This window comes from Ips typographus, linkage group LG2 (genome assembly GCF_016097725.1).
Source record: "Ips typographus isolate SLU linkage group LG2, UJ_Ityp_2.0, whole genome shotgun sequence".
NCBI classification, from domain to species: domain Eukaryota; kingdom Metazoa; phylum Arthropoda; class Insecta; order Coleoptera; family Curculionidae; genus Ips; species Ips typographus.
Genome location: NC_138423.1, coordinates 10,921,812 through 10,935,316, shown reverse-complemented (window position 1 = coordinate 10,935,316; position 13,505 = coordinate 10,921,812). Strand labels below are relative to the sequence as shown.

The 13,505-nt window shown below is 32.9% G+C and overlaps 1 protein-coding gene across 1 annotated transcript in view; it reads left to right on the top strand.

Annotated features, from left to right (window-relative positions):
- LOC145724471 (uncharacterized) overlaps positions 1-13,505 on the top strand; it is an 84,696-nt gene that overhangs the window by 1,509 nt on the left and 69,682 nt on the right. The gene's annotated exons all lie outside the window — the stretch shown is intronic.

Genomic DNA, 13,505 nt, shown 5'->3' with positions numbered 1-13,505 from the left:
AATAATTGTCAAAAAACTATTATAAATCTCAGAAAAGTCTTCTTTTGAAAACTGTGTCAAACCGTAATTCTTGCAAATTCTACGCAAATTTTGACAGTTTTGAGTTACAGATATTACGTGGTTTTTGGAAGATAATTTAGCTAAGAAGTTAAGTGACCAATGTTAAAATAATAATGTGTCATAAATTTCAAAAACCCATCTTAAATCGAATACAGCAAGAAAACTTATCTAAACACTGATTTTTACAACTTTTGAGCACAGTTTGACAGTCAAGAACAAAATTGCTTGTCAAACCCACTTGAGGTGAGAAAATTATAGTTTGAAGCACGTTTTTAGAATCCGCATTAAATTTCCTATCCTGAAATAACAAAAATCCTGAAAAACCTGAAATAACACTACAAAATTTGGTACAGTCAAAGAGAAAAGCGGTGTCATGGTTTAAACTGCCAGAAACACAGTTTGAAAAGATAGTCACAGACAAAATCACCTGTAAAACCCACTTGTAGCCAGAAAATGAAAGTTTTAGCCACATTTTTGGAATCCACATTAAATTTCCTATCTAATAACTTGGAAAAACTTAACAAAATTTGGTACAGTCGGGGAGAAATGCTTTGTCAAAATTTGATCTGCCAGAAACACAGTTTGAAAGAACAGTCAGGGACAGAATCGCCTGTAAAACCCACTTCGAGTCAGAAAATGAAAGTTTTAGCCACATTTTTGGAATCCTCATTAAATTTCCTACCCAATAACTTGGAAAAACTTAACAAAGTTTGGTAATCAGGGAGAAATGCTTTGTAATAATTTGAACTGACAGAAACGCACTTTGAAAGGACAGTCAGGGACAGAATCGCCTGTAAAACCCACTTGGAGTCAGAAATTGAAAGTTTTAGCCACATTTTTGGAATCCTTATTAAATTTCCTATCCAATAGTTTGGAAAAACTTAACAAAAGTTGGTAGTCAGCGAGAAATGCTTTGTAATAATTTGAACTGCCAGAAGCACAGCTTGAAAAGACAGTCAGAGACAAAATCGCCTGTAAAACCCACTTGGAGTGAGAAAATTACTGTTTCACCACATTTTTGGAATCTTCATTAAACTTATTCAATAACCTGAAAAAACACTACAAAGTTTGGTACAGTCAAGGAGAAAAGCGGTGTCATAGTTTGAACTGCCAGAAACACAGTTTAAAAAGACAGTCAGGACACAAAATTGCCTGTAAAAGTATAAATTCTAGGAAGCATCCTATATTTGTCAAACGGTGTCAGAAATTAACCAACGGTTGTCACCATTGTTTTGTATGAAAATTGAGTTTCAGACACCGATATCAGTTTTTGCCTATCTCTATTAATAAAATGAGCCAATTCCAATTTGGCCCACCCTGTACAGTGGAGACAAAAAAAATGTGCACAAAGTTTTTTGCCGTAGTACAGTCTGTATATCTTTGTTCAATCAGATATTATACCTAAAAATACATTAACGTAGGCGTTGTAATTCACAATAATTGTCATCATATTATATTGAATTATCAAACGAATTTATATTATTTGTCTTAATCTAAACGTTTTCGTTTTCAGTAGAATTATTACAATAAATTTTATGATAAAATGCATAAACAAGTTTTGTCTGTAGTTATTGATATTTTTTACGTTTGGAACATAATAGAGGGTAGCGTAATGTGGTAATAGCCATTAAATACGTGCGTGTAGAATACTATTTTTATTTTTATTTTTCCTTATACAAGATCTGCAACTTTGTAGCAGTAACTAATACTATCGAAGAAAACAGTCCTTCCCTGTGTCAATAAATAATTAACTTGCCTTCCTCTAGATTCATTTCCATAATAGGATTTCTTAATCACTGTCCCCCTAACATCTTTTGTGCTCGCTGAAATACGATATACGCTCGGTTTTTCACGAGACCCCAAACTCCGAAATCTAATTTGTTTTAACTTGAGCGACCTAGTCCAGAGATTGGACCTTTTATTTCCAATTCAGCTCTCTCCTTAAGATTTATTTAAGATTCTTATAACATAATTGGTTCGGTCTTATAAACACACCTACGTTTACGTGACCTAATCTTCAAGGTAGAATAATACAAAAGAGAAGTTATTTCTACAAAAACTGTTTTTACTTACTAAAGGTTAGGCAAAATGTCACGTATAGTAAATATCAAACATGGCCTAAGTTGTGTGAAAGGTATTGGTGCAAGTATGTGAAAATTCTACATATACAAAATGTTGACACTGAAACAGTTAAATCATACATTCTAATTAATTGATAAGGTCACGGTATCCGTTAGAGGTTTGGTTTCAGCAAATAGGACTCCTAAACTTTAAATTAAGGTCGTCGGCTAACTAGTTTCCACTTATCGTTGGAGGAATAATTTCGGGAAAACTTTTTACTTTTCGTTTCTCGTCTTAACTTTCTGCCTCTATTTGGAAACGCTTTAATAAAATGTTGTTTCGAAGGATAAAACATCCAAACGTTCTGATTGCTTTATATGAATAGGGTAAAAAAAAAAGATCAAATTAAACAGAGTAATAACAATTTACAACACAAAGATGATTAAAGTTAAAAACCATATAATTAGTTCATTAAAGTAATCAAACAAGTTTTCGGCTATTAAATGCGGAAATATCCACCATCTTCCATGCAGTAGTACAAATTTGATCTAAAGTGATGTCTAACATCTTACAGAATCTAAGGTGTAATTTGATCACATTTCGGTACGATTCTTTGACAAAAGTCTTCTAATTGGGTAAGTGAGGTTAGGTGTAACAAGAATGTGAGATGTCCCCAGTGGAAAAAATCTAACAGTGACAAATCAGGGGAAAGTGTCGGTCTTTCAATGGGGACCCTTTTTCTAATTTATTAATGAAGGAAATGTATCGTCAATAGAATGCAGTTTACAAGGATAAATAAAGTATTCGATATTTTAACGCCATTTTCTCGTGAATGGTTAGAGATAGGTATTGTAAGACATGTTATATGGAAAATGCTTAGAATTTTAAGGACAGCCCTAAAAAATACATTTATGTACGGCTAGCATAGTAGCAGGTCAAGAATTATTATGCGCGATAAAATCTCACATTACGTAACTCAAAGTTAGTTAAAAAAGTTACTAATTTCTGTGTATCGTATATAATAGTTATTTATGTATTAAGCGCGCAAACCATGACTTTTATGCTCTGAGAATGACGTTTGCTGCGCGACACAAAGAGGAGCGCAGCAATCATTCGAGAGCATAAAAGTCACATTGTGCGCGTAATACATACAATATTTTTTTTACAAACATTGCTAAATATCTAATACAACTAAACTTACTGCGTAGGTACTCAAAAATAGGATCAAAACTATACTCAATTGAATACTGACATCAAACTGGTAACACTGACATTTTCAACAATGGCATGCATTGTGGCCGTTGCTCTGGACAGTAAGCGAAAAAAATTTTATCGCTCGCTACCCTTGGCAACGCGCGATAAAGTAAACTCCTCAGTAAAGGGTAACTTTTCGTTGAGATTTGGAATCGAAAAATGCCTCATTATTGAATGTTTGTAGAAAAAGTATTGTATAATACATTACCCGTGTTTTATGGCAAATTAATGAACTCGTGTGATCACCACCACTTGAACTCAAACAATACACAACCCAATCGTGACTATAAAATTGCTGATACCACACTAGTACTGTAACAACTATTCCTTATTGTTTGTTTACAGAGAGAACGTAAGTTTCACGTGTCTTTTATGGAAATATTTCTGAAAAAGATGATTTACTCTATAACGTGTTTAAATAGTTGCAGAACTCCCGGCCTAAATCGCTTTAAACTACCAATTCAAATAGTATAACTTACGTTTAAATTTCTTATTTTCCTTTCATCAAATCAATTATTACTAAAAAGTGAGGATTAGAAAAATATTTCTGGAGGTGATAATGGTTTAGATTTAAATAATCGAGCTTAACTTAATCTATGTTATCTTTGAACGTAATGAACCATTACTAGAAGAAAGTATGGCAAAATTTACGTCTGATGACATGGATGGAGAAGAAATGGCGAAAAGGGCTTTTAAGGCCTACTCATCGAATCTATTTAAGTCCCTTCACACTACGACTACTACTACATAGACGTACTTATTATATTTAAGTACTGCATTGTATTGTATAGGTAATTAGAATATCATCACAATACATCATATTGTCTTTGTCTCCTAAACTTAGGCACTTCTGAGTAAATTTTGTCATTTTTTTTTATAAAAAAAAATCGTCACAAAGAGTACCCTACATACTGTCCATCTTAAAGGAATTTAAATAGCATATTACATAATCCGGTGGAAAGTCTGATGTGTGATTTCTGTCGATAAATTAGGTAAAATAAGAAGATATAATTTCGTACTTGTTATTTCAAACTGTGGGAAAGTGGGACAGAACTTCAAAAACCTAATCCTAACTTTTTCCGAAGTATAAATGCAATAATTAATGATTTCAAAGAAATTAACTAAGCAAAAATAAAATAATCTTATTAAATTTTAGTCATAAAAACTAGTCACAATTACTGAAAAACGCCTGCAACCGTTTTCCAGAAAATTGGAAAAACGTCCGAGAAAGCGAAATATAGTTTTGTTAGGACACTTAACAACGTAGTATACGATGACCGCAATCATCATGTGTTTTCAAGATTTGGACGATTTTAGAAATTCTTATGGAAGCAATTTTTAAATAACTATGATGTTTCTATTTGTTAATAATCTTAGATTTGAAAAAGCTTTGCAGAGCAAAGTCCTAATTCTATCCTACGAAAAGCTACACACTTAAACTGAATTCCAAGTTCATTATACAAAATTAACTCAAAGCCAATGAAAGCAATTCGCTGTGTAAACGTTTCATTTTTTTATGAGGCGCGTAACGCAAATTAGCCCAGAAAACATCTAATAAACTGAAATTGGATGAAAGTTTTGTTGGGAGTTTGCCAACCGCACTCGCTTTCGGGATTGTACTCGTAAGAAGTTTTTTGTTCTCTTCTTCGTTCAGGGGTTTTGCCGTCGCCTCTCAATGGATTAAATGTGATTTTACTTTCGAGTTGTTCTTTTCCCCATGTACTTAGATTCTAGACAACGCAAAGCGAGGAATGAAATCCTATCAAATTTCAATATCTCCACTTAGTTGAGATAAAAAGAGCCAGAAAAACTTTCCGTAGAGCACTTAAAGCCTTTTCTAAGCAAAGTAAGCTGGATAAATCGAAATAACAGTTCGAGAATTTTCTAAGGGTTTTCGATAACGGCAGACTTTCGGGAATTTGTCTTCCGTTCGATTTTACTTCGCTCAAACTACTCCTAAATCTTGAACGTGCCGGTTTTCTCTAATAGTGCTCCGCGCACCGATAATTGGGTAATTGATCACAATTTAACCATGTTAATAATAAATCCGTCTGAAATGCCATAAATTCAGACTCCAGGACTCCAGAAACAAGCCGAACTTTTAAATTAGTATCTCTCGCAGTCCCCAACATTTATATACCTTTTGATATACGACTCTTTCATATTTGTTTTAAACATGTTACGAAACTCTCTGTTTGAAAATCCATAAAATTGAATTATTTGCTCGACTTGTTTGATGGCGAATACGTTAAAATGAGAATAAAAAAACAGGGTTACATGTGTTCTCTTTGGGTGTAATTAATTACTCCATGTTACTAAACCTACAGGATTAATTTAGACAGTAGGTACCTGTATATTTCATTAATTCAGCTTTTAGCGAAGCATAGCTACCTAAGATAACTACTGAATCAGAAAAAAACTTCTATGAAAACGTTTGATCTACAGGGTGTTCAATTTCACGAAATAAGTATTAACATAGTCTAAGTTTGTTGAACATTTTCGACAAAACAGAAAGGAAGTGAAAATAGGATAAATAAGATGCATTTTTAAATTGGGTGGTTAGTTAACAACTGTTTGAAAAAAATTATGTATGTTTAATAATAATTTATGTGTGCTGTAAAAAAGTCAAGGTTGTTAAACTGCATAAAAAATGTATTTTTTAGAAAATACAATCTTAAAGCAGAAGCTACTTAACCTCAATACATTTTAGCAAAGGGTTCTAGAGTCATTTTGGAAATAGAGACCTCTAAATATTACTAAGGACCTCTAAAAATTAATGGAGACATCTACCAGTATTGTTGCAAACATTTTTAAAAAATTACCTGAGGTTTATAGAATCATTTTGGAAATGGCAGAGGATTATAAAACATCTCAAAAGTTCTAAACTCTAAATACTATTAAAAATCCTGCAAAAATTCAGATGCTTCCAACTTCAGCTTGTAGATACTTGAAGAAAATCTCCTAAAACTGGCCAAAGGCCTCTAAACATTTCTGAAAAACTCCCAAAAAATCTCTACAAAGTGTCCTTAACCTATCAAGAATATTTTATAATTGCCAGATGTCTCTAAAATATTTAAAAAATGCCATAAGCGAGGCTATACTTCAATAAGAATAACAACAATAACTTCTAAATATTAATAAAATCCACTTAAAAATTGCTAAAGGAGTTAAATGCCAGAGAGGCTTCTGATTATAATAACTCTTTAAACTGCCAGAGGCCCCTACTAATGTCCTAAATCTTTCAAGATATTTTTATAATTGCCAGATATCTCTAGAATCATTTCCGAAATACCTGGAAAACCTCTAAATATTACTAAGAAACTCACAAAACTTGCCAAAGTTTTCGACAAATTTAAATTTAAATGGTCCAGTAAGTTCGGTTAGCAATAGAATCACCTGTGTTATGACGTGCAACCAAAGTTATAATAATCAGGGTATACGTGCATAAGATTCTATGACGCACCCTGTAAAATTATCTTAAAAAAATGGACAATTTTGCTCTTATGCATGGAATATGCAAATACTTTTTATGTTATGTGTGTAGATTAGGTCGATGTTGTGAGTTAACCGTTAACCACAATTTTGGCTTTTGAACTTCCTGAATATGATAAATATCATATTTCCATATTGCCAAACACCTATACAATACACACCTATACAAACGGTTTCCCACAGGGTGTCCCACGACGAAAGACATCGATTGATATTGGAAAAAGTATAAATGGGAGAGTTTTGAAAATTTGGCAGGATACTGATGTGGGCATGCCCAATCCAACTAAAATATTTTCAAGATGGTTGCACTTCCGTTTATACCGGAAGTCGATCACAACTTTCTTATTTTAAATTGAACAGCCTATATATTATTACATATTTGGATTCCTCACAAAATTCTGACCAACTTTTGTATAGAATGCCCTATGCCTATCTCTAGCCGTTTTCGAAATATTTGATGTTTTTCCAAAAAAGTGACAGTTGCAACGCTCAACATATTTTTGTACTATGTTAAAACCGTATTTCATTTTGCAATGAAATTTTGGGTTATTGTAAATAAAGGATCGTTTTATTAAACTGAGGGTGCGTAATGACTCATTTGTATACAGGGTCGTCAAAAAAAAATCATAAACTTGCCACTAAAAAAAATGAAAAATCTCAAGTTTTTTAAATAGAAACCCACATTTTTTATGACGGAATCATTTTGAGCATTAAAAATTTCAATTCAAGTTTCAATTTACTTGCCTATACCTAAATCCAACCCATTTCGTTTTATTTGAGAATAAACATTTTTTTATTATGCTGCAGGGTTGGGATTATGTGGTGTTCTAGTTGGTCATGCTTTTGACACACGGTGATATTGGAGACCTGCAGGGCATGTTAATAACACTAGTTTTGAGTGTTTTGACAACTGCAAATATGCCGTCGCGGTTACGTTATTCAAACCAAGATTACTTAAATCTGTTTATTATTTACGGAGAATGTGATAAAATTGTGAGTAGAACATGTGAGGTATTTGCCGCTCGTTATCCAGAAAAACCAAAGCCATCACCAAAAGCTGTCAAGCAAATAATTGAAAATTTTAAGAATACGGGATATGTGAAGATAAAAGCTATTAAAACAAAACCAATCCTTAATAATACAAATGTAGAAATTGCAATTTTGGGCTATTTTGTTGCAAATCCAACTTTGTCAATAAGACAAGTTTCTGTAGAATCAGGCATATCCAAAAGCTCAATTCAGAGGATCCTGAAGAAACATAAATTTCACCCTTTTTCATTTAAATTAGTGCAACACTTAAAAGAGGTTGACTTTCCGAAGAGAGTTGCTTTTAGTGAGTTTTTGCTGACTAGTCACTATGGAGATGAATTGTTTTTGAATAATATTATTTGGAGCGACGAGGCCAAATTCACTAAAAATGGAATGTTCAATAGACATAATTCACACTACTGGTGTGACATAAATCCACACGTAATTAGAGAGAGAAATTTTCAAGAAATCTGGAATTTTTATAATAAAAAATGTTTATTCTCAAATAAAACGAAATGGGTTGGATTTAGGTATAGGCAAGTAAATTGAAACTTATAGTAATTTTTAATGCTCAAAATGATTCCGTCATAAAAAATGTGGGTTTCTATTTAAAAAACTTGAGATTTCTCATTTTTTTTAGTGGCAAGTTTATGATTTTTTTTTGACGACCCTGTATACAAATGAGTCATTACGCACCCTCAGTTTAATAAAACGATCCTTTATTTACAATAACCCAAAATTTCATTGCAAAATGAAATACGGTTTTAACATAGTACAAAAATATGTTGAGCGTTGCAACTGTCACTTTTTTGGAAAAACATCAAATATTTCGAAAACGGCTAGAGATAGGCATAGGGCATTCTATACAAAAGTTGGTCAGAATTTTGTGAGGAATCCAAATATGTAATAATATATAGGGTGTTCTATTTAAAATAAGAAAGTTGTGATCGACTTCCGGTATAAACGGAAGTGCAACCATCTTGAAAATATTTTAGTTGGATTGGGCATGCCCACATCAGTATCCTGCCAAATTTTCAAAACTCTCCTATTTATACTTTTTCCAATATCAATCGATGTCTTTCGTCGTGGGACACCCTGTATACTGTATGCTCTAATAACACTTTGGATATAACACAATCACTGAAGTGTGGCTAAACCCTTCCGACTTTACGTTAGATTAGTTAACTAACATGTCGTCACGTAGTTTGAGATTAACTTGAATCAGATTACTACCATATCAACATCACGAGCGACACATTATCTCGTTTAATCTTACGTAGAGTCTTCCTTAAACCCTAATAGATTGAATTGTACTGCTCTATGAACACATGCTTCAACTCAATCAGGAATGCTGCATTAATAATCATTATGATAAATGCTGCTACGTTGGAGTGTTATTCATTTAATATATGACTATTAGTTAAAATTTAGTTTATATTAATAGTAGTTAAACTATGTTACGATTTGCATGTAAGATCTTTGCGCATGACCTTAAGTAATAAGATCCGTAAGATTTAAAAAAAAATGGCTGAGATCATAACCTGCTAAGTTTTTTTTTTTGATACACACTCTGTAAAACGGTACTTTATCAGGTGTATATTAATATACAGTTATTGTTTTTTTAATTTAAATGTATTTTTTTGAAAAATAAGATGAGTACGGAAAAGTAACTTAACCGCATCCGAGTAGGAAATAATATATTACATACTCAGGTGGAAAGTGTTTGATTTTTGTCGAGAAATCGGGATTATACCGGGAATTATCTCGGGATAGAAATTAAACTTTCCTATAGAAAATTAAACTTTTATCCCTAATTTGAAAGGTGGAAGTATCACTTTCACTATCTAGGGAGAGAAAGTGCCACCAGCAAGTCACACTTTCTAAAGACAGTTTGTCACTTTCTTAACAAATTGACAAACAAATTTTTAGTAACAACCTCTTCTTTTTCAGCCAGGTATTGTATGCTGTTTTTTCATAAAACATAACATTGGTCGTAGAAAAAATTAGATGCGCAACTCTGGAGTAAACTGCTTTTTGCTCCCTTGGACTTTGAATTGTTCGCGGGAGCAAAAACTGCACTTTCCTCACTAGTTGCGCAAATAACTATTATTTTATTTTTTGACACTTCCACTATCTTCAAAATAACATTAACAGAGTGTATACGACTACGGTCCGGTTGTACAACTTCGGTTTAGCGTCGATTTTGTCGATTGAAGTCCGATTTTGTTATGTTTGGTTTAATATTTTATTCTACAGCTGGCAACTACACTCGAAACTAACGCATGTACATTGATTAGTAATTTGACACTTTTGGCATTTATTTCAATCTTTTAATAATGATTTTTTTTATAATTTATAGGTTAAGTAACCAATAATATCTTATGGTCTATTTTGTTAGTAAAATAAATACTGCGGTAACCTTTTGCATTATTTTCATAGAAACTTTGAGTTGAGAATAGAATAGTGAATTATATTCGAAGCCGGCACCTGATACACAAAAGCGATCATCAAACTTTTCTACACATACACACATCATTGAAAACAAAAAATATTAATAAAATGAAAATTATGCAGAAAATACATACTGTCTAAAAGTTTGTCTTGGAACTTAGATGAGTTTGAAGGGGAAAATAACACCAAGCCTTCTCCACAAAACTTCTATTAAGCTCCAAAAGGTAAAAAAGGCAGGAAGGCGCCCAACTAGTTTCGGGCATAGAAGTACCCATCCTCAGGAGCTTATGAAAGGGGGCGCCTATCATTTTACATGGCGGCAGACAGCGAGTTCCATTTTTATATACTGAAATATGAAAGTTATCCGGACTTATAAACCGTGGTCCAATGGAATTTCTTCCTGACGTTTCGTCAACATCTGCGGCGGACATTATCAAAGGCGATGATGTAAGGGTCGAAGTGCTCTTTCGTACCTCTCGACGATGACTGACAGTCGCGAAAGAGATGTCAGTCACCATCTTCGCAAAGCAGAAATGGAAGCGTTAAAATGCTTCCATTTCTAAGCGATTATTTTGGTGTTACTGACCGACATTTTCTTAGTAATGTTGGTGAAATAGGAGTCGTCAGCTTGAAATCCAGCCTTTTTCAGTCGGCATAGAGTATCAGTACTCACTTTTAAAGCCTGTGATGCTCTATCATACACATTGGAATATTCAATTGGGATGCCATCTTGAAACTGTTTCTTTTCGTACTCGAAAAAAAGCAGCACATTTAGAATTAGCATTTGGGCTCTAATATTAGTTTAAATCAAAGTGACAGTAAATGTCAACGTTTTTAATTAGGCAGGATGTCAAAATTAACAACGTGTCTTTTTTGTTAATTTTTTAATTTCATATGTTTGATATGCAAGAAACAAAGATGTAAAAAGACGACGTCATTCTCAAAAGTTAAAAATCCAACTATACCGTACCTCGCATTCTTAGTTGGCCATCCTGTACACCTTTTTTGGATAGACGGAATCTGTTTATGAAATTCTCATTATTCAAATTTCAAAATAAATGGGTTATTCTCTATAGTTCTGGGGTTGGCTTTTCACATTTCTTACTAAGACAGTGACTTCAACAAAACCTTAAACTATTATAAATCTAAAATAGGAATTCACTTTATCCACAGAAAACCACCACTAGTTTTTTTTATCTAACCTTCCAAGCCCAAGCAAAACCTTAATTAAACTTGCCTTAAGCTGTGATAATTTTTACCATTCCGCTAAACCCGAAATAAAAATGCACATAAACTCAGATCTGTACAACTTAAAGAATATTTAAGTGAGGTTTAAATTTTGAAGGCGCCGTAAACCAAAGTTGTACAACCGGGCCTAAGATGTACAACCTTTTATTTAAAAAAATACGTATATTAAATGAGTTTAAAAATAGTTAAAGTTCTCTAATTGAATTTTTTTATTTACCATAACAATTAGTATTAAACTGCATTCGAAATTCGATCTAAAAACCTAGAACGTTCCAATTTCCGGCTGCCCTATTCCAGGTAAGATAGCCCTTGCGCACTTCTCGTTAACCAGGTTGTTAACCTACTATCGAGCTGCAGCTGCAAATGGGGTTGTTCAACAACAGGGTGGTCGTTAGTATAATAACCAAACAAAACAACAACAAAAATCAAACGTTAAGTAATAAATCAATTTGATCTGATGGCTCTGGCTTTGGCAAATCTGTGTTTATTTCTGTTATTCTCTAGCTGTAATCCGGGAATATTTCAAAACAAAGGGTCCGAGGACATTTCAGAAATTAAAGTTGAGCCTGCTTTTCGTATAATGAAATTCCATAAATTTTGCAAACGTTTTGGTCTAGAGGTCGCACAAAACCCGCGTGTGTTTGCTTTATAATTTGATCGGTCTCAGAGCCTGGACTATAAGACGGATTTTGGAAAAGGACATTATTAATGATTGCGACCCTTGAAAACAAAAACATCAGTTCAAGCCTTCCACGTTTTACTACCCTCATTCAGAAATGCGTAATTTTCAGGGTTTTCTCTTCATTCATACGTTCCGGAAGCAAAAGCAATTTATCGTCGGATAGAATTAAGCCAGTCTTCCTTTAAAGAGAATCATTCATCTTAACGCCCGAGACTCGATATCATACGTTCACCTGTCCATTAAAAAGCTTTTCTTGGCACACCTCTGGGATAAATTTGATTTATTTTCGTCTCATTTTTCTCGGCTTCCAGACCTGTAAAATGTATTCCCTGGGGTGCGCATATGTAGGCAAACGAAACAGTAAACGCTGAGCTTGTATTTCAGGTGATTTACAATGTTATAATATTGCTTACAACAGTCTATAAGTTCATTATATTAAGCGGGTAGAATCAGTAATTCATAAAAACAAATTTTTTGCATTGATGTTATACTGTAGAAAAAAGAAAAAGTTACTTAAAACTTAAATTGCTTGCACTAGATTGGAAAATGCATTTGGCAATTTGAAAGAGCCCCAGTGTTGCCAACCGTAAAATGATATAATTTTGATTTTAGTCCGGATTAAAAAGCACTAAAATCGTAACAAAAAGCGCTTAAAAAGCAAAATAATTTTGCCTCAAAGAGAACATCAAAAATCTGCTTTAGAAAAAGCACAAAGCTTTTTCAGAGATTCAACATTTTTTAGTTTTTTTGAAACTTTTTTTATTAAATAACGAAACACTTTTTAAGTAGATGTATTCTAGTTTATTTGAAAAACTTAAAAAACCTGAAAAGCTAAAAAAATGTTTTGTCAAAACTAGTTCAGGTTACTGAAAATAACTTAAAAAAAAACATAAACTTACAAAATTAAAAATTTTTATTACAAACAATTATTATTATTATTTGAAACAGGAAATCACTTCAGGGTTCAGAGGTTCATTTAAATGTTCAACTGTAAAATTTTGCCGTCTATTACTAACGATATTTTTAGTAGAAGTAGAATAAGAATATTTGAACTAGAAATACTCTCCACGTCTACACTTGTTATTGGTGCATATCTAAACTTTGACATTACTGCCAGATTCATATTAGGTTTGAAAAACTTTTCAACGTTTAGATCAGGAAACATATTAGACGGTAGAAAAGAGCAAAAGATAGAAACCGAAGAAACTAGAGAGTTTTTTTATCTTGA